The 22,144-nt window shown below is 51.5% G+C and overlaps 1 protein-coding gene across 5 annotated transcripts in view; it reads right to left on the bottom strand.

The window, feature by feature from the left end:
- LOC126539319 (uncharacterized) overlaps positions 1-22,144 on the bottom strand; it is a 361,484-nt gene that overhangs the window by 47,857 nt on the left and 291,483 nt on the right. The gene's annotated exons all lie outside the window — the stretch shown is intronic.

The raw sequence follows: 22,144 nt of genomic DNA, 5'->3' as shown, positions 1-22,144 counted from the left end.
TCAGCATAAAAATCATTTCAGGTGAAGACAGTGGCAGGAGGCGAATTCCAGTCCTCCTCGCAAAGAAACGAAGTCACGAATATTAGCGCCAAGTTAATGCTCCGGCTGTGATTGACTCATTTTGCAGTGCTTCTTCGAAAAGTAATGCTAGTTGCTGATACACTGAATTGATCTACACAATATTACAGAAAGCCCAGGCGCGGCCAGGAGCAGCACTCGATACGAATATCTCGCGAGTTCGCGGTTGACGGGAAATGCTTGGGCACAAATCCTGATTCCGCTGGCCAGAAGGCTCCAGCCAGCGGTCCCCGATGCATCCTCTAGGAGGGGAGACCATTCCGAGAGCGATGGCATAATCGCCCTGTGCTGTGGCTCCCCCTGCTTGGTTTAAATCACCGGCTCGCTCTGTCTTGAAATAATGTTATGAGAAATCTAGTTTTTTCCTAAGCAGAGTATTCACCCAAACGCGGACGATTATGCTCTCCGATAGATGATGACATATCGTGCTTTTCACGTGCTATTGCAAAGTCGTGCGAGAACTCTTTCTTTTTTTCTTTACACTTTTGTGGCAAGTGAGTTTGTCGAAGTGTCTGTGAAACACCGTTTTCTATAGTGCACATGCCAGAATATGACGAATGTGATACACAGAGAAACGATTTTATGACTGAGTGCTCGCGAACTCTATAAACCCTTCGTTATACAGGTCATTTCGTTGTAGCGACGCGTACCGCGCAACTTTCTATAAAGCAGTCTACGCACGTTCTGCAAAAGAAAACGTTTACTTAGAGTGAACTCAATAAGGGACTGCAGCCGACGCTATGGCAACGAGTTGCGCGGCCAGTGATGCAAGGCAATGCGTCGTCGAAAATGTTCTGCTGCAGCACTGGTGCAAGCTCCGCACCTTCCCCTGGTATTGTACCAAAAGCTGACCGAAAAATGCGCGTGCATCTTGTTCTTCTCCTTCCTACCTTTTCCGAAATCTTGTTATTGCCAGAACTCTAAATAGTAGTGTCCGACGTTCGAAAGTTGCGTCAAACCCGAATTGCGTCAAATGCCGACAGGGCCTAATCACAAAATCACAGTTACATGCACCGTTCTTGCAATACACCGACTTCGGCATGCTCTTCGAGACGTGTCTGTTTCACTAAATGCGTTGCAGCTCTCTGGAGGCCCAAATATATCGAACAAGCATATTGAGCTGCGAAACCCTGCCGGTCGGCGAATGAATGGGCACAAAGGAGAGACCGATGAGACCGCGGCTCCTTGGAAATTCCTTCTCCGCGTCGTTCGCCCTCGTTTCAAGGCTCCCCGGGCGGTATTTACAAGCGCAACCCTCGCCGTCCAGACAGCCGCGCAGACAAAGACTGCAAGACATGCCTGTACAACAGTGCACAACAGGTCGGCAAGCTCGGTCAAGTGATCGCGGACAGAGGCACCCTTCGCTGACCGTCGACATCCGGGTACATCGCAAGCCGCCGCGGCATCACGTGCTTTTTTTTTTTTTTTCCTTTCATGTTCGGCGAGCTCCCAGAGTCCACGCGCCGGACCAAGCACGAGCTGGCACGCAAAAGCGATGCGCCGTTTCACTCGACGGCAAAACACGCACAAAAGCTCAAGGTCGTCAGAACACGGCACGTCACGTGAGCACAGCGCCATTGCGCCGTCCACCAATTGCTTCGTCAGTCGCTACTTTCTTACCTGGTCCCAGCGGAGTGTACGTGTTCTAATAAATTTCCCGCTTTTTCTTCTTTTGTTCTTTTTTTTTTTTATGATCTTAAATATTTGGCGGCTTTAGAAATAGGTGGCGCCAGACACTCCTCGTCACCGAAACAACGGAGAAGTGCGCAGAGAAGTCCAAGCTTGGACACAATACTTTATTTTGTCGCGTGTAGGCCCGCTGACAGTTATTCAAATAAAATTTACAGAGGCCACTCGTTCGAAAATTGAGCTCGATCACTCGCTTATTTAAGAAGCTGGTAAAGGCAGGGCGAGTGAAGCAGTAATGCGGAAGAAAACCGTCAAAAAATTATGTAATGTGTACTTATTGTGGAATGCGACAGCGGTAGTAGCAAAAAAAAAAATGAATTATGGGGCTTTAGGTGCCAAAACCACGATCTGATTATGAGGCACGCCATATAATGGGGCACTCCGGAAATATGGACCACCTGGGGTTCCTTAACGTGTATCTAAATCTAAGTACACGAGTGTTTACGCATTTCGCCCCCATCGAAATGGGGCCGCCGTGACCGGGATTCGATCCCGCGACCTCGTGCTTATAGCAGCCCAACACCATAGCCACTAAGCAACCACGGCGGGTGGTAGCAGCAGTAATACAGGGTTTTAGATTAGGGGACGGAAGGCGCTTGCGTACGCAATAAATAGTGGCCACGTTACTGCGCGTGCGCAGTACCGTCGCCCCTAGTTCTTGCGTACGCAAGCCGCTTGCGTCCCCTGATCTAAAGCTCTCCAATGTTGCGCGAGGGGGAAAAGCGAGCAAAGCAGAATTTCGCGTTCTATACGCACAAGTGCGGTCACCGTGAATTTTCTTCCGAGATTCTCCGTTGTTGGTATCTGAAGGGCCAGCGGACCTCCCCAAAACCAAGCCATTTCCACGTGCATATGAATCAGCAGCTTAATACCGGAACTTTGCTTACTTTATGCTTATCAAGGCGCACTACGCAGCAAAGTCGTCAATAACGCGGTCGGCAGAACTCGTCAACATCACTATGCACACGAGGCAAAGAGGATTACAGGAATCCCGGAGCAAATTATTTGGTCTCGCAGGCTCCTCTTCCGTCGACGAACACTGCTGTTCAATGTCTGAGCACGAGGTCGAAGCACTACACGAGAAAAAAACAAGACGCGGACACACAGTTTGACACGACAAAGCACGACTATATGAACTGTTTATTTTTTCATACGATTTCATATTGATATGTGTACAAGGTAGATACGAAAGCGATAAGACACCACCCTAATACACCAGACGTCACGCGAACGTGACCCTTTCTTTTTTTCATTTTAATTTCAAGTATTTTGGCGATTGTGAAGGAGATCCAGAGCCTGTGCAGCTCTACCCGCGAGTCTCATTCACCAACGAAAAGATTCCACCACACGGCTGAGAAATGGTCCAGAAACGCAAGAAATAAACGCATCACACGCCACCTCTCACACGACCAGCGAGACGCGCAGTAAGAATGAGCCACGGTCTCGACGCTCGCGAACAGCGCGTCACGTGTGGGACAAGGATGCCGTTTCGCCACTGTGATCGGCGCCACATATCCGCGACGCGTGCACCGGCCTTTCCTTACGGCGCGTCCAACGGCGGGCGCCTGCTGACGCCGCTCGACTATGCAGCTCCTTTGCTCGGCGACCAACGCTACAAGCCCGAACCCGGGGGAAGAACATCTCGAAACGGCCAGAGAAATCCATCTCTGCCGCCGACTGCGTTGCCTTCTTCGTTACTGGAGCAGGACGGACCTGTTTCCTTTCCTTCCAAGACGGACCCGCTCCTTCCAAGATTGTTGCGCTCGCCAATACGGCGCAGGGCGCTAGAGGCTACAGCAGCGATGTCGTCGAGCGTACAGATGGTGCAAACGTAACGTATGTCCGAAGTGGTTTTGCGGCCGATAGCCTGGCCGGCCATGGAACCCGCACCAATCGCATTTGCAGCAGGTGTCTCAGGAGATGAGCCACGACACCGATTCTTTCGTATTTCATACTATACATGAAACGACTTGTCGAAGAACAGCACATTATACAGTCAGAATGATTGATGCACAGTATCAAGCACGCTCGTGAAGAAGCACGCCATACGAGCTCAACGCAGGCCAACAGAAAAACAACGCTGCGAAGAACCCGCGCATGGTTATTTTCGAAAAAAAGAAAAAAAAAAGAGAACGATTTAGCCGATCTTGCAGGCTCGGCATTAAAAAAGAAAGATCACGTCTGATGCCGATTGGAGCCTTTATTGAATTGAAGATGAGGAATCCGATACACAAACTGACGGCTATGTATCGATGTTTATTCCCGGCAAATATGCTTTATCGCTCCATTTTACTGACCTGCGACGATTACTCGTGACAGCCAATGACACTGAACCCGAAATTGACCTCGAGAATTCGGCCTTTGATCGGCTGAGAGACGAGCTACAGGGCCCATAGCGCTGCACAGATTTCGAGCAAGGCAGAGAGAGAGTGTGTGCTCGGAGATGGCAACGGCGGCCGCGGACCTGCGAGGAAGGCGGGAAAACAAAGAGTCTACGGCTTGTTTCGCTCTCCGGACCGTTTGTTGGGCCCTCGACGAAGACGTCGTTACGTCTGGGTCTTCCTTGTATTTCCTTTTCTGTTGGCATTTGTATGTGCGTCAGTTTTCATGCGCGTACGTGCATGCGTCCTATTTACGGAGTAAAAAAGAAATAAAAAGAGAGAGAGAAAGAACCCGTTTCTTCTTTCCTCGTAGGAATTCGCCTCTTCTGCTTCCTTTCGCAGGCGTTTTACGCGCAGCGCGCACGAGTTGTGGGCCCAAAACAAGGCAGGCGGGCCATGACGCTTTGAGTGACAGGCCAAGTGTGCACGGCGGGCGCTCGTGATACGTGCGAGCTCGTTGCGTAAGCGCCGCCTCGTCTTCCTTTTTCTCGCCCGGCTGTAATCTCTGCGCTCAGCCTTTGGGCCGGGGAATATCTCGGCCACTTACATTCGAGGGCGAGACGCGCGCAACCGGTTGAGTAACAACAGAGAGCATCGTGAACGAAGTTACTAATGCGTTGCTAAAAGAAGAAAAGAAAAACTTACAAAGTGCACGGCATGCATTCACGACCTTTCGTGCAAAACAATCATCGCAGAACACGTGCCCGTTAAAGAACAAGCCGACTTTAGAGCTCAGAAATATCCTCCCCCTCTTTTTCTCCTCATTTTTGTATGCTGCAGGGTAGGCGGGGCAAAAGTGGTTAGGCTTCGTCATTCTATATTTTGCTGAAGCAAGGCGCGTAGGTGTCCCATTAACCTCGTATAATTTAGAGTCATAGCACATAGTGTCACACGAAAGCGAAGGTGCAGTGGTTAATTAATTTCGATGACCAACCTGCGTGGCCTCAAATTATCATTCCTATATGTTACCACTCCCAGACCTTGGCGGTGGATGTGGAACATCTTTTCTGCCGCAGGCGTCACGAGAACGTGATCTTTTTGGGTGAAGGCAACCGGTGAATAAACCCACACATGCTGCCCGAATATATATATGATGCGGTCAAGAGGCCTTTCGGTCCCGACGTGGAAGCGGCCTGCTTCGGACACTGCAGCAGCGCGACCCGATAAAGTTTTTCCCGCCATACCATACCTGATCGAGCTCCTCATATCTGAATAAAGCAGGTTGATATTCTGTCTCCCTGGAGCTGTGTCTCTGCGGCAGAAATTGTTGGTGTTTGTATTGTGTCCTCCAATCACGTGCTTGTATGACTGCACAGACGTACATCTGTTGTTACTTTTCCGTTGAATCTTTCCGTAAGCATACTGCGGAATAATGAGCAGCAGGCCCCACTTTTTCAAGAGGTCACCTCTTCTCTCAATACATTTAAACCGAAAAAAAAAAAAGGAAATTATATCGCCAATATGGTGTGAAAATTCGAGATAGGCTCCCACAGAAAGCTATAACCTCACATTCAATGAAAAAAAAATCTGGTGTTTTACGTGCCAAAACCACGATCTGATTATACACATGCCGTAGAGGGAGATTCCGGATAAATTTCGACCACCTGAGGGTCTTTAACGTGCACACAAGGCAGGACTGGGCAAAGATACTTTGCAATTGTATCATAATACGATCGATACAAGATACTTGGGAAACAAGTATTTCAGATACAGACACAAAATACTACTGCAATTACTGTATCCGATACGATACTTTCTATTGGTGTCTTAAGATAGTTCGAGACATTCACAGATTTGTTATTACACATTCATATAATGTAGCAGCAAACGATGTTTGCTTGGAAATTTCTTAACTCTGACCAGCCCTGTTTTATTTGAATGAAATGTCTGTTGGTAACTAAAAAAATTTGTCTTTTTGTTGAATGTATATTATTTTCATTCCGAAACAATTTACTGCTTAGCTGCTGTTACGTTTCGCCTACAACGCGCGGTAATGCCGGCGCGGATGCAACGGACGCCGGGGCTTTGTTCAAAACGGCGGACATTTTGGCCTGTTCAACGACGCCGCAACGCCTACCCGCCAAGCGTGTCCAGGCGTGTTTCAGTGCCACGTGTCTTCGTGTGTGCGTGTGTGTGTGTGTGCCCTCGCTTGTCAAAGCGCGGCAGCCGGGGAGCGGAGTTCCCCGAATGAGGGGCCTGGAGGTCTCTCGGCTCAACCGCTCGCGCCGTCGTGGGCCCCTGCTGCGCCGTCCCGTGACCTTCATCCCGTGACCTTCCCTCCTTCCCTTTTGGACCGCGACGCCGAGGGTATAAGAGCAGCTGCCCCCGGACGCCAGAAGAGAGGCTCCGATTTGTACTGTTGAGTTACGTGCTCTCCCGTCTCTCCACTTCGGTCGACCTGACCGGCCGCTCTTTTGCTATGTTAGAATAAACAAGTTGTTCTGTTACCAGTCTTCTCATGCTTTGCCGGGACCTTCGGATGCTTCCAGTGCCCCAGGCCGCCAGGCCAACGCTACCCTTGGGGCTTGCGACCCATTGGCAATAACGGGCGTCAGCACCGAGACCCCAACAACTCGTGCCAGCGGTACGATTACAACATCTGGTGGCAGCGGTGGGATTCCAACATCTGGTTGCCAGCGGTGAGATCGCGACAACGGAGGCCAGCAGCGAAGAGATGCGGTTGACTGTATGCTGAGCAGCACAACGACCATCCGGGAGCAGCGCAACGAGCCCTGTGTGATGACTGGTTGCCTGCAGCGGAACGACTGCGCTGAAGTCTTGGCTGCGAGGTTTGGTGAGTGCGGGACTTTCTTCTTCTGAGTTTTGCCAGGCTTTTGTTAGTGTTAGAAACAGAGCTGGTAATTGTGGTTGTCGTTGCTGCCGGGTTAGTTTGCGGCAAGACAATAGTAGGCAGTAGAGAAAGCAGCATTCAGAGCAGCCATGGATTTGAAGTCGTTGCGCAAACCGAAATTGCTGGAGCTTGCGAGAGAGTTGGGTCTGGATGTCTCAGACAAACTCAGAAAACCAGAACTGCTAAGGGCTATTCTTGAGTTAGAAGCTGAGGATGACGAGCTGTCGGAATGCCTTGAGACCATTGAGGAGAGGGAGACGGCAAAAAGACAGGAGCGCGAACGAAAAGAACAGAAAGAAAAAGAAGAGCGTGAACGTAAAGAACAGATAGAACGAGAGCAACAAGAAAAAAAAGAAGAGCGCGACCGTCAACACGCTTTGGAAATGAAGCGTCTCGAGTTAGAGATGGAACGCGCTCGTAATGGAAGTCAGGCACACGGTGCAGGAGAACGAGTATTGTTCAAAATGACTGACCTGATGCGGCCGTTTAAGCTTGGAGAGGACATTGGTTTGTTCCTGGTTAACTTTGAGCGAACGTGCGAGAAGCAGGGGTTCTCTCGGGAAACGTGGCCACAGCGCTTGCTCACTTTGCTACCCGGCGAGGCGGCCGACGTAGTCGCTCGCTTGGAGAGAGAGGAGGCAGAGGATTTCGACAAAGTGAAATCGAGTCTGCTAAAAAAGTACCGGCTGTCAGCGGAGGCGTTCCGTCGGAAGTTTCGGGAAAACGAGAAAGGCAAAAGTGAGTCATATACAGAGTTTGCGTACAGGCTTATGTCAAACATGCAGGAGTGGCTCAAAGAAGAGAAAGCGTTTGGTGACCACGAGAAAGTTCTGCAGTGTTTCGGGCTAGAACAGTTTTATAGTCGGTTACCTGAGAACGTGCGGTACTGGGTCTTGGATAGGCCAGACGTTAGTACGGTGGCTAGAGCCGCTGAGTTAGCCGAGGAGTTTGTGACGCGTCGGGCTCGCGGAGCTAAGGACGGTCAAAAGGGTGAATTTGGCTCCAAGTTTGAGAGGCCGAAGTTCACAACCATGAGGGCAAAGGGGGATACACGTAGTGCGGATGCGAGTGAAAGCAGTCCGACCGAACGTAAGGAAACGGCGGCAACCGAAGCCGAACGCAGAAAGCGGTTCGAGACGAGGCAAGCGCGCGTTTGTTATACGTGCCAGAAGCCGGGTCACTTTTCGGCGCAGTGTCCAGAAACAAAAACACAAGTCGTGTTTTTGTCTATATGCAGCACTGACGAGAACATGAAGCTTCTCGAGCCTTACATGCGAGACCTCCTCGTGAACGGGAAAGAGTGCCGAGTGCTTCGCGATTCCGCAGCTACAATGGATGTAGTTCACCCCTCTTACGTAGAACCCGATATGTTCACGGGCGAGTGCGCATGGATCAAGCAAGCAGTGGAAGCTCATAGCGTGTGTCTGCCGGTAGCAAAAGTGCTTATTGAAGGACCTTTCGGAGCACTTGAGACGGAGGCCGCAGTGTCATCTATGCTGCCCCCCCAGTACCCATACTTATTTTCAAACAGGTCCGATCACCTCCTGCGCGAGAAGGGGCTTTTGTTTGGTGAGGCTAGCGTTCAGGCCTTAACCAGATCGAAGGTTCGGGAGCTCGCTGCAAAGGCGGTAGTTGCGGGGCCGACGTTGTTGAACGATGAAAAAGGGTCAGAGGCGCAGCAAGCTGGTATTCAGAGCACGCCCGAACGGGATAAAATTGAGCCTGTAGCGTTAAAGGCAGCAGATACTGGAGAGGAAATTCCCGACACGGGAAAGTTAGAAGAGCTGTCTCCAGATTTGCTCATCGCGCCTACGTCAGACGGACTTAACAGGTTGCTAAAAGTCAGCCGGTCGGCTTTGATAGCCGAGCAAAGGAAGGATGGCAGCCTAGAAAACATACGCTGCATTATCAAGGAAGGTATCGCCAAGAAAAATGCTCGCTTTGTGGAAAGAGGTGGGGTCCTGTACCGGAAGTATCTAGACCGCAGGGGAGTGGAGTTCGATCAGCTGATCGTGCCTCAATGCTATCGTCAGGATCTGTTGCGCTTGTCGCATGGGGGTTCGTGGTCCGGACACCTAGGAGTTAAGAAAACTAAGGACCGTCTCTTGCAAGAGTACTATTGGCCAGGGTGTTTTCGGGACGCAGACCACTTTGTGAAGACATGCGACACCTGTCAGCGGGTGGGCAAGCCAGGGGACAAATCGAGGGCGCCGTTGAAGTTGGTGCCTATCATTACGGAGCCTTTTAGACGGCTCGTTATTGATACAGTGGGACCTCTGCCGGTAACAGCCACGGGGTACCGACACATTTTGACTGTGATCTGCCCAGCGACAAAGTTCCCTGAAGCAGTGCCGCTTAAAGAACTCAGCTCAGTTGAGATAGTCAATGCACTACTGTCCATATTTGCGCGAGTTGGTTTTCCTGCAGAAATCCAGTCAGATCAGGGCACAGTGTTTACTAGCGCTTTGACGACAGCCTTTCTCGAAAGGTGCGGGGTAAGGCTATTACACAGCTCAGTGCACCACCCCCAGTCGAATTCCGTTGAGAAGCTCCACTCCGTCATGAAGCGCGTGTTGAGAGCATTGTGTTTTGAACATCAAACTGACTGGGAGCTGTGTCTGCCTGGAGTGATGTTTGCTTTAAGAACCGCGCCGCATGCGGCTACGGGGTTCTCGCCAGCTGAGCTGGTGTACGGTCGCTCGCTGCGATCTCCGCTTCGCATGCTTCGAGAATCATGGGAAGGCAGGGGCGACGACCCAGTCGTGGTAGAGTACGTGCTTAAGCTCCTCGAACGCTTAAGAAGGGCACAGGAGTTGTCAGGTGAAGCAATGGCAGAGGCCCAGCAGAGGGCCAAGGTTTATTATGATCGGACAGCCAGGGCCCGTCGTTTTGAGGTGGGCGATGAGGTCATGATATTGCGCACATCGCTAAAGAACAAACTCGACGTGCAGTGGGAGGGCCCAGCACGGATTGTTCAAAAACTGTCGGACGTTAACTACGTGGTGAGTCTGCCAGGAAAGCGGAAAGCACAGCAAGTTTACCACTGTAATCTGCTCAAACCCTATAAGCAACGGGAAGCAGTGGTGTGCATGATGGTAAACGTGCCCGAAGAGCTTCCGGTCGAGCTTCCGGGACTAGGCTCAGTGACAAACAGGAAAGACGCCGATCAAGTCATTAGTGACTTAATAAGTAAAGCATCGCTGTCGCCTGAGCAGAAAACAGAACTACACCAGCTCTTACAAGAGTTTCAAGGTCTGTTCTCTGAGAGGCCTGGTAGGACTTCTGTCCTTACTCATGACATAGAACTTACCTCCCCAGAGCCAGTACGATCCAAGGCGTACCGGGTGTCACCCCGCCAGAGCGATATTATGGAGGCTGAGGTAAAGAAAATGCTACAGCTCGGTGTTATTGAAGCGGGTGAGAGTGATTATACCTCCCCTTTGATTTTAGTTGAGGTACCGGGCAAGGAACCTCGTCCTTGCGTCGACTACCGCAGGCTTAATTCCATCACTAAGGATCAAATTTATCCGATCCCTAACATCGAGGAGCGCCTTGAGAGAGTGAGTAGCGCTCAGTTTATTTCATCCCTAGATCTTGTCAGGGGTTATTGGCAGGTTCCACTTACAGAAGAGGCTAGTAGGTATGCGGCGTTCATTTCACCAATGGGGACATTCCGTCCTAAAGTTTTGAGTTTTGGTTTGAAGAACGCGCCATACTGCTTTTCAAGCCTCATGGATAAAGTGTTGCGGGGACAGCAAGAATTCGCTTTACCGTATCTAGACGACGTAGCGATATTCTCCGCATCCTGGCCGGAACATATGGCGCACTTGCGGGCAGTGCTAACCCGCCTGCGCGATGCGGGCTTGACAGTCAAGGCTCCCAAGTGCCAGTTAGCACAGGCCGAGGTTGTCTACCTCGGACACGTGATTGGTCGGGGTCGTCGCCGCCCCTCTGAAATAAAAGTGGCCGCTGTGCGAGACTTCCCGCAACCGCGCACGAAGACCGATATTCGGTCGTTCTTAGGTGTCGCCGGCTATTATCAGAGGTACATTCCCAGGTACTCTGATATCGCGGCTCCCTTGACGGATGCTCTAAGAAAGACAGAGCCGCAAACAGTCGTCTGGGATGAGACGAAGGAAAGAGCTTTTAGCGCCCTAAAAAGCGCCCTAACAAGCCAGCCTGTGCTACGATCGCCCGACTACACAAAAGGGTTCGTTGTTCAGTGTGATGCTAGTGAGCGAGGCATGGGCGTTGTACTGTGCCAACGGGAAAATGGAGAAGTAGAACACCCCGTCCTGTATGCTAGTCGTAAGCTGACGAGTCGTGAGCAGGCGTATAGCGCCACCGAGAAAGAGTGTGCGTGTATCGGGTGGGCCGTTCAGAAATTGTCATGTTACCTAGCTGGCTCGAGGTTTATCATTGAAACGGATCACTGCCCTCTCCAATGGCTGCAGACCATCTCTCCCAAAAATGGCCGCCTCCTGCGCTGGAGCCTCGCTTTGCAACAATATTCCTTTGAGGTGCGTTACAAAAAGGGGAGTCTCAACGGTAACGCCGATGGCTTAAGTCGAAGCCCCTAACGTGGGAATCAGCCTCAAAATTGCTTGTTACTGATGTTTTTCTTCCTGAGGCAGGATTTTTTTCTAACTTATTGCTTTTGTGTAGTGTTTCAAAGTGATGATGTGCTTTTTAGTGCAATTTTTCCGATTTGTGGACGCGTTCTGAGTGCTGCTAAACTACTGTAAGGCACTAGGCAGCAGTATAAAAGGGGAAAGAGCCTGGCAGGGCTTAGTGAGGGTTGTGCCGTGCTTGCTGACTGAGCGGTTGACTTTCAGGCGTGGTTCTAACGCTTGCCGGAAACGAGAACAAAAATGTCAACTCTCCCGAAGTCACTTTGCAGTGTCCTGTGTGCACCTGAACGTGAGAACGAGGCCTTCTCTGTGCGCTGCGCTCAAGAAACGCCAAGGACGCCCAACTTCGGTTATGAGCATCATCGAGCGACATCCCTCCGGACAGCGGATGCAGTCCCCTGACCATCGGGATCTCCTTCCCCCGGCGGGGCGGTCTGTTACGTTTCGCCTACAACGCGCGGTAATGCCGGCGCGGATGCAACGGACGCCGGGGCTTTGTTCAAAACGGCGGACATTTTGGCCTGTTCAACGACGCCGCAACGCCTACCCGCCAAGCGTGTCCAGGCGTGTTTCAGTGCCACGTGTCTTCGTGTGTGCGTGTGTGTGTGTGTGCCCTCGCTTGTCAAAGCGCGGCAGCCGGGGAGCGGAGTTCCCCGAATGAGGGGCCTGGAGGTCTCTCGGCTCAACCGCTCGCGCCGTCGTGGGCCCCTGCTGCGCCGTCCCGTGACCTTCATCCCGTGACCTTCCCTCCTTCCCTTTTGGACCGCGACGCCGAGGGTATAAGAGCAGCTGCCCCCGGACGCCAGAAGAGAGGCTCCGATTTGTACTGTTGAGTTACGTGCTCTCCCGTCTCTCCACTTCGGTCGACCTGACCGGCCGCTCTTTTGCTATGTTAGAATAAACAAGTTGTTCTGTTACCAGTCTTCTCATGCTTTGCCGGGACCTTCGGATGCTTCCAGTGCCCCAGGCCGCCAGGCCAACGCTACCCTTGGGGCTTGCGACCCATTGGCAATAACGGGCGTCAGCACCGAGACCCCAACAACTCGTGCCAGCGGTACGATTACAACACTGCTTAACGCGAAAGCTCTTTATAAGCTGCGCTGTGAGCGGTTTTTTTCTTGTCACTTTTGCAACTGCTGCGAGTCGCTGCTCTGCTTGTCGACCAGCTAGCGGGTCGCCACCCAATTAGAAGGACGTCAATAAGAAGCCTCTGCACGATGGCGCAAATACCGCTGCGGAGTTCTACCGTTTGTCGACACGGCGCGCACCACCACGTGACTCTGCTCCACCAATAGGGACGCGAAGACCTCATCGCCTGCCCTCGCTGGAGTGCTGTGGCGAAAAGATAAAATGTCGCTGCCTTTAGTTTTATTAAGGTGGTTTATAGTGGCAGCAGCAGCAGCTTGAGAAGCGGAGTTAAGCCAACTTTTAGTTTCGCACAGCGGTGTTGCGGTAGCCCCCTCCCCGCCCAGTACTATGTGTCTTAAGATGCGCAATACATTCTTTCATGTATCGGACATACAGATATTGGCGCACATTTTGCAAGACGTATCATGGTACAGATACTGATACACGTCTTGCCAGACGTATCATGATACAGATGCAACATGTCCAAAGAGTATCTAGGATACATGTATCCTCCATAGTGCCCAGCCCTGACCCAAGGTGCGGGCGTCTTTGCATTTCGCCCCCATCGAAGTGTGTGCGCCGGGATTCGATACCCCGACAGCGTGCTCGGCAGTGGCCACGCCAAAGCCACCGAGCAACCGCGGCGGGTAATTCAACGAGACTGGACCGCGCAACTTCGCGGTTACTTCGAGGGCAGCCGTGACAGAACGAGGCACAGCGGAAGCCGCGAATCGCGGCTCTTGCGGGGTGAACGACGAAAGAAGGAGCGGCCTATCTCCTTGCCCCCATATACGAGCAGCCGGCCGTGAAGGAGTATGCCGGAAAGAGAGGTCGGCCTATCGGACAACGCGAATGGACCTTCGGTGAACATCTTCCTTCTTTCGCGCATTCAGCTGCATACCTCAGAAGTTTGTGGGCGCCTCCGAAACCCGAATCGCCGAATACAAGAGCTGCCCCGTTAACCGAAGAAAAAATAAACAAGTACGACCTACCAAAGCAAGAGGAACGCGGAAAGTTGGACAATTTTATTGCGGCCATAACGGAAGCCAGGAAGGCGGACGAGCGAAGAATAAAGACAGACACATAGGAGGGAAGGCATTCGGCGGTCAACAATTGCCCCTCACCGCTCCGGAAGGAATTACGTGGTGAGTATGTACAGTATATAGCGAGCAATAGCCATGGAGACCACAGCATCAGCCGAATTTAAGATTTACAGCAATGCACATGGAAATGCTTCGATATATATATATATATATATATATATATATATATATATATATATATATATATATATATATGTAATCACGTTGTACTGACGGTGAAGAACGACGCAGTGTCAGAACGGTGACTTACAAAGTGGCAAATTAAAAGAAACTTCATATACTTCAGAAAAATAAATGTTACGAAATATATACAATGTGGCACATGACCACCCTTCATCATCACTGTTCGAAAGAGCATGCATTGTGCGGGTATATTATATTTATAATTACCGCCTAATGTCACAGCATCGAATGTAAGAAAATGTAGCGTAATCGCTGGTGCCCGCGTGCTTTCCAGAAAGTATAGTACACAATTCGTGTCGCGCATTCGATCTTACTACACAAGGTTCGGCGAGAAAATACGCAGCAGGCGGTATCAACGATAACCTTGCAGTAAGTTCCAAATCATGCATGCGCGTCTTGCGCTGAGCGATAACATTATGTTGTCAGCGGGTGAAATGAGAAAAGGATAAATAAGTACATAAGTACACGTGCACGCGCACACACACAATAAACAAAACTGAGTGCCCTTCCACTCTGTGAAGAAGGATGATCAGCGAAGTTTTTTTGCTTACCACGTCAAGGACAAGAAAATTTCCTTGCACAGGTATACAGCTTCGCCGTAAAAGCCCCCGCCATCTGCCATTGGGTTGCGCCGATTGATGTCTGTATGAGTGGCCGCGGCGGCTAGGCGGCGGTGCTATTTTTGAACAGTGTTTGCCACAATGTCGATTACGGTCGCAGCACACGCTGCACAACGAATTCAACGGGCAGAGCGCCCACGCATCAACGATAGATACACTGTGTGCACAGGTATACGTCACGCGCGCGCGCACGTGTGCGGAAGTGCAGCATATACACGGCCCTCCGCCAAGCGCAAGAACCTTATTGAACTAATTGAATTTTTCAGAGTGAATTGCGTCAGAAAATTCGTAAAGTACGACTTACAAGCTGCACAGATGATAGCTTCGGATTGTATAATTCGAATGTACGAGAAAACATAATTTTGTTGCGCGAAAACTCAAACACAAAGCCCTTTTACAGCTGTCGTTTGAGATCTCTCCGAGTGGCCGCAGCCGCTATAGGTAGTGTGGGATTGCTTTTGGGTAAGCACGAGCCGATGAAAAATCTCCGCCCAGGCCCTCTTTACAGATGGTTTACCAGCGAAGCTGAAACTTGCGGCCCCAGTGTTTATAACTGGTTTAATCCCGACAGTTCATTAAACGACGGCTTGATAGACTGCTGGATCCTTCCTACGCAATTGCTCCTTGTGCTCGGCAGCACGAGCCTGTTCTTGTGCCGGGGCTGCAGCATCGGCACGGCGTAGACGAGCTCGTCCACGGTTGTGCTCGCGGCGTTGCTGATCGAAAGCTGCATGCTCCTAAGCAGTACATATGACGCACGGCCTACCCACTTCGGAGCCGGAAAGAAACTGTTGCGCGCATTCTCGGCTGCGACGGAGAGCAACGACGTCACTACTGGCGTAGCTAATCCAACACAGCCTAGATAGCACAATGCCTTTTTACTCCGATCCGTGACGTCATGTTACCTGGCTCGACTGCCATAGAATCTCATGGTGATGCGCCTGTTCAGGCAACAGTGATTTTGACGTGACCGCTTCTATCACGCCAGTCTTGTCAATAGAAATTTTGGGCCAGGTAGCGTCACGTCATGGATCGGAGTTAACACCTAGGCCTTGTACTATCTAGGTGGTTTGAACTAATCGCGCGCCTCTTTCTCTCTTTTTCTTTTCGCGCATGCGCATGGGGTTGCGCCGGGTCAGTTTTCGGCGTACAGGCGACCGAGAAACGGACGGACGAATCGGCTAGCCATGTACAGCTTCGCTGTAAAATCCCGACCAACTAGAGGCTAACAGCTTCACTGTAAAGAGAGAGGGACAGAGAGAGATTTATTTACAGAAAGGCAGAGATGTCGGCCTGAGCTATAACTTGCTCTGGCCTGCTGCTCTACACTGAGGAAAAGGGACAAGGAGGAGTAAAAAAAAAAGAGCAGGGGGGGGGGGGGTAAAGGGTAAAAAAAAAAGATCGCTGTAGAACATCAAACGAAAGCGAGCACTAGCTGTGCACTAGTAACAGACATCAGCAAAACTTTGCAAGTGAGCCCACTCTGCCACCACTTTCTAGATTCTCCCACGCCCGTTCCTGGTCACGCAAAGCTTTGCAGAACGTATTACCACATGGTTGCTTGATACGCATGACGCGCCGCGGCTGTTGCGGGAGCGAGCATCATCCCCGAATGGGCTCGGTGGTGTGGCGCGTGAGTGACCGGTCGCGCCGAGGCTGACCAGCACGGGCTGCAGAAAAAACAAAGGCGGCCGAGCGGCCCCTAAAGACGAATCGTGGCCAGACTAGGCTCTGGGAAAGAACACAAAGATGGGAGCGAGCTTTTTGTTTCACAGGCGCGTCACGTGAGCACCGTGGCCACGCTGCTCCTGCAGCGGCGGCCACGGAGGAGGGCGGGACGGACACGACGAGCGCGCTGTGAATTCGGCCGAGGCACACGAGACAAAGCGGGTCGGTTACTCGGCCCAGTTCGGAGCGCGAAAGTGGTGCCAAGGGTAGCGGCTGCTTAGAGAGCCAGTCGCGCTAACGACTTGCGAAGAGGACCCTCTAGGCTCCAGTCAGTGGAACAGTGCAGCGACACCCCCCCCAAGCTGCTGCTGCTCGTGCAGAGCTAACCGAGAATTCGACTTAGCAGGACCCTGATGCGAGTTAGTTGGTTCATGATCTTGCAGCAAACTTTGACCAGCGCGAAGAATACGAGACGAAAGACGAGGAGTTTGCTTCGAGAATACAAATTACGGTGCCTTTCGCCCCAAGAATGACTGGCGCCTCGACTACATGCTGACGTTGAATTCCGTGAGCGGACAGGCAATCGCGGAGCACTGTTGCACGCTCACAGCGCCTCTCCCGATCTACCGGCGCTACGTGTGCGTAGTATTCAGTGTGCTGCACAGTTTTACCAGCGCAGAGACAGGAAAGCGCGCTGGGGGAGAGGTTTATTTGCCGACCGTCTTTCGCTGCCCAAGCGCACTCGCTACGTGAGAGCAGCGCATGACCACGAGAGCCCCAGCGTACAAGCGCGTGGTAGCGCAGCGATGGTTCTTCGTCGTTGTTTGCCGAGCATCGTCCGCCTACTCGACGAACAAGCCGAGCCGCACTCGCGGCTTTTTGTTCTCCGCAGAGGAGAACGCCTGCGCGCCGCGCTGCAACCCATCTAAACGAGCCTGCCCTGCGAAGCCGCTGCTGTCGGGCATATTTAGCGCGGCGATAACGCGCTAGGGAATGTTTGCGAAGAAGAACAATGCGAACCAATTCACTTCCACAGGACAAATAAAAACCGGCCCCGCGGCGCCAAGCTCACGCGCGCCACCTGCCTGCAGCGTCGATTCCAGTTTTCTCTCGCGCTACATGAACGCGAAGCACGGTCTGCTCTGCTTCGATGCGCCAAGCGTGTGCGCGTGGCATACTGCAGTGGCGGCGACTTCCAGGCGTTCCTGTTCTTACTGCTAGGAACTGCTCGGTGAGAGGAACGCCACTAGTTATAGCGCGTCATGTGAAACCCTTGCTCCTGTCCCATGCTACAGACGCCCGGCCAAGCGTTCAAGTTTCACCAACATCATAAATTGTGTATTATGAAAGTGCGCATGTTCTGCATAAACTCCATTCCGATGCGAGCATATTGTCGCATATATTGCTTCACGAAGTCTGACCTCGAATATAGCGCACCTCATGGGCACACCATTTGGTATACATTACTAATTCGCTACGATATATGCCACTCTTACAGAGGCCGGCCGCATGTCCTAAGAATTTATTCCAAAACGGCCAAAGCAAAACATATCAGCAAATTTGCAAAAACGAACGTATAAAACGAGAGACGTTCCCCAAGAAGGTGGGAACGAGCATAAAAAAAAAAGTGCCACAGTGCCCTCGTCGCCCTCCGCTGCGATGGCTTGTGGTGTCGGCATTCTAAAATAAGTTCCTCTGTTAGAGCTCGTTGGTCGAATCGCGATTTCGAGCGATCGTCTCGGTAAATTTTAGCGAGGACAATCAGAGAGAAAGTGTTGAAGAGTCTCCTCGTTACCACATACATAAGACGAGGCGTCGTCGGCCCATCCGATTCGGAATGCAAATGACTTAGTCAAGGTCACCCCTAGCCATATTCGACAAAGCAGGGTAGCTTCGCGACGGCAGAGCTTAGCTGGAATGCAAAAGCGTAGAGAGGAGTATAGGTTGTGCAGCCGGTTGCTTTGAAAACTTCCTGCACAAAATTTGCCAAGAACGAGGGAAGACAGTGGACAGCAGCCGTCCTGCGCGCTCGATCCCTTGTCTTTGTTGGGCGTTACCACCCTCCAAATAAGTGCTACCTCACCGAACAGCGCACATTGCTAAGGGACGCAATGCTGAACGCGTGAGGGCGTGTATCGAGCAGAAAGTTGTGCCTCAACCTCATTTGCCAGACCACATTAACGTTGCTGCTTCCTCTTTGCACTTTCTTTTGTCAAATTACGTCTGATCTATAAAGATATCTGCGATAGATTAAAATGACATCACAAGCGCTATCTTTGATGAACAAGTGCTTTGATAACGAACAAAGGCACTGGCGTTCCCGAAAGCAAGGGCGAGACTGGCCAGGCAAGCATTTCATCTGTCAATCTGTTTTCTGTGTGAAGTTTACTGCCCTCCATTACTCAATGCACCCCATTCGCAGTTGTTTTGACTGTTCTCAAAGCGGTGCTTGCATTCTCTCTTCCGCATGCAGACGGCGACGAAGGCGTGGCGCGATTTTCGCTAACTCAGCCGCAAGCGAGATGGAAAACCTATGCGCACCACGAGGACGACGACTTGCCGATCGGGCATATAAAATACGGCGCAGAAAGGAAATTCATTATCCTTTTCGGCAATTAACGCGTTTCCATACGCTCGTGTGCCGGCTATCGTTGCTGGAGAAATGGGTCAGTTCAGCTCCAACCATTCTCGTTATGCATTCTCACCGGTGGGGTGTTTCTTTACAGTTTCTTTTTTCGAAATAATAATAATAAAACAGGAAAGTGGCCTGCAAAGGAGGCGAACGTTCCTGCCGCGTATTTTTCCAGCTCCATTCTCATTTCATGCGCGCCCTCTTTCTTTCTTTATATATATATATATATATATATATATATATATATATATATATATATATATATATATATATATTCATCAGACCTTCATCCGCGTGCTCCAAAATCACGCATATATATCGCATTCATCACGGCCGGCTGAACCAAAGATACTGCTGTTAAAGAACGGCAACAATTAGCGGTCACCAATAATCCCAGTTGTGCTTCGACCTCGCCTGCCTTACGCCTGTGACATATCATCTTCACTCAATTTGACTCTCTGCCTCCCTTACTGCGTTCCCCTTCCCGCAGTCGCGATGCCTGCCTGGCCAAATTTACTTCCGTCTCCGAATTTAGCGTTCCGCCTTCTGCGTGTATTGTCAGGATTGGGCGCTCAATCCCATCGCTCGTGATCCGTCGTCAAGATTGGAGTCCGGCATGAATTCGAAGGTAGCTGGCCCATGCCGTCGTCCAACTTATCCACGCTGAGGACGTTGATGAAGGGAAGCACTGCTTCTCATCGAGAACGAGGAATATGGGTTTATTTACAGTAATTATATCAGTCTAACATGACTGTTTGAGAAAGTACATCAGTCTAACACGACTGTTTGAGAGAGAGTCTCAGTCCAACATGACTGCTTAAGAGAAGTGTGTCGAGCATCCGCACAACAGCAGTTTTTAAACACTCGGTCCTCCCGCGATACAAGGTGATGCGAACGTTTAGCCATCGCAAACTATCCGCCTCTCCGCAGGACAGTTTACACACACACACACACACACACACACGTGTTTACGGTCCGAAACCGACACCACGCGAATTTCATAGAACTCGGAGCCGTTCCGGGTAGCGCGTTGTCTTGCGTCTTGGTCGGGCCGTGGGAAGGAGCGCAAAACGGCGTTCCCGCGGCAACTCGCGCACCCGTAGCAGATCAGGTCCGCGTTGGGGAGTTTGGTAACAATAGTTGGCCCGCCGAACTCATTCCGTCACAACGGCTCCTAGCTGAACCGACGGAGAGTGGAGGATGCGCGTATTGATATCGACACAAAGCCGACTTCGCCACGCCGTGGCTAGAGGTTGGCGGCGATGCTTCCGAGATGTTGCTTCCACAGTCGCAACTGGTTGGCAAAACTTGCACTGCAGCTGGCCGTTCTTAACAGTATACAGGTATAAGGGATCAAGCGCTCCCCTTTTCGGGCAGCCGGCGACGGCCGAATCAATGTTATCCTTGCTCCTACGAAAAATAGATATTCGTTTCGAGAGTGCGTCATCTACAGAAAATGCGATAATCAATTCAATGGTTTTACAGATGACGTACAGCGAAAATACGCTGCAAACATACGCGGATTTCTGTATCAACGGCCGACAGCCAGCGCTTCTATTCAGTTTCATTAATATACTTCGAGTGCTCGTTCGCGTCAAGGTTATTTCTGAAAGTGCTATTTTAATGCGAACGCATTCTATGTTCCATTGCGCGAAAATCCGGCGTCGGCGTCGGCGTGACCGAGCGATGGTACCAAAAATGGCCGACGGCGCGAAGAACACGTCAAAAATGCTCGGATTGTGGTCAAATTTGTCAGGGACGGTTCTGTAAAGAAAGCAAAATAATGGCTTTGAAAATAAAATTTTGCACATTTCGGTCTGGGTGGGAATCGAACCCAGGCGTTCGGCGTGCGCGACGAGCACGCTTCCCCGCCGCCACGACGGCTCCGGCTGACTAAAGGTGTGGCCCAGTGCGTGCGTCATTTGGCACGTGACGGCTCAGCCAATGGGGAGGAGGTGGCGCCACGTCATGGGCATACAAAATTAATCCGCAGTTCCGCACTACGGTGTTCCTCATAATCAAATTGTGGTTTTAGCGCGTAAAACCCAGAATTCAATTCATTTGATTTCTTCCGCGATTTGTTATTAAAAGAATCCCGGGGAAAATATTTGTTTGCGCCAATACGGAAGGCCGCCCCGGGCCCTTTACTGACTGCGCGAGCGCACATTTGCATGAAGCCTCGTTGTGTCAGCCGGCTCGGAGAAACTGCGACGCGCGAGGGCGCTCTCCGAGTCGGGAACGCTTTCGATCGTGCGCAACTGCAGCGCCCGTTTCTCACCACGATTTCCTCCGGGGCTACGCCGAGCGGCCGTTCCCCGACACGTGCTCGACCGGGCCGATAAGATCCGCAGCAGACACGCGTCCCAACCGTGCACGTGCTACGGCTTGCGCCTCGGCGCAGTGCGTGATCCGAGCGTTAGCGCAAAACTTGTTCGCCGATGGGGCGCGGTCTCTTATCTCTCCGCGGTCGAGCACGGCGTTACAAGTCCGGCTTCTAAATCCTAGCGCACGCTTCATTGCCCGGCTTAATCTGCATGGCCTGGGTCTCCGTGCAGTACACAACGCTCAACTGTCCGAAGGAGGTCTACTGCTGACGTGTCCGCACACACGAATACGCTGATACAGAACACTTCCTCCAGCGCAGTAATGAACTTGAGGGTCCGTCGAAGGAGAGCGGTGATCGAGAATAACAACAGGGAATCGGAAAAAAACGATTTCCGCGATACGCTGTATACACCGACCCACTTCGGTGCTCAAAATTCGTGCGCAGAGCAGACGCGTGCAGCTTCGAGTCGCCGCGCCGACTTGAACAACAAAATCGGCAGCTCGTTCGCGAACCACCAAGTTTTTTATCGCGTTCATTACTGCGGGAAACCGCTCACAAGGGAACGATGTTTAACATCGCGCGGGAACCAGCCCGGCAAGAGGCGCACCCGATCCGCCGGAGATAAATTCGACGAGTCCGACACGGATGAGCAAGCACAGCATTAATTAGCATGCGCGGACCTGCGAGATTTTGCACGCTCCGACAGACTGGTGGCGCGCGACGGCCGTGCACGTGAGCGGTGGCAGAGCCAAGCTGTTCGCCCGCTGCCGCGTTAGCTCCGGGAATGATGAACTGAGACGCGAGCCCGGTGGCCATCACCGTTAGGACGCTCCTCAACCGCGATTCCATACACC

The sequence above is a fragment of the Dermacentor andersoni genome, chromosome 11 (genome assembly GCF_023375885.2).
Source record: "Dermacentor andersoni chromosome 11, qqDerAnde1_hic_scaffold, whole genome shotgun sequence".
Classification (NCBI taxonomy): Eukaryota; Metazoa; Arthropoda; class Arachnida; order Ixodida; family Ixodidae; genus Dermacentor; species Dermacentor andersoni.
This window is presented reverse-complemented; position numbering and strand designations above follow the sequence as displayed.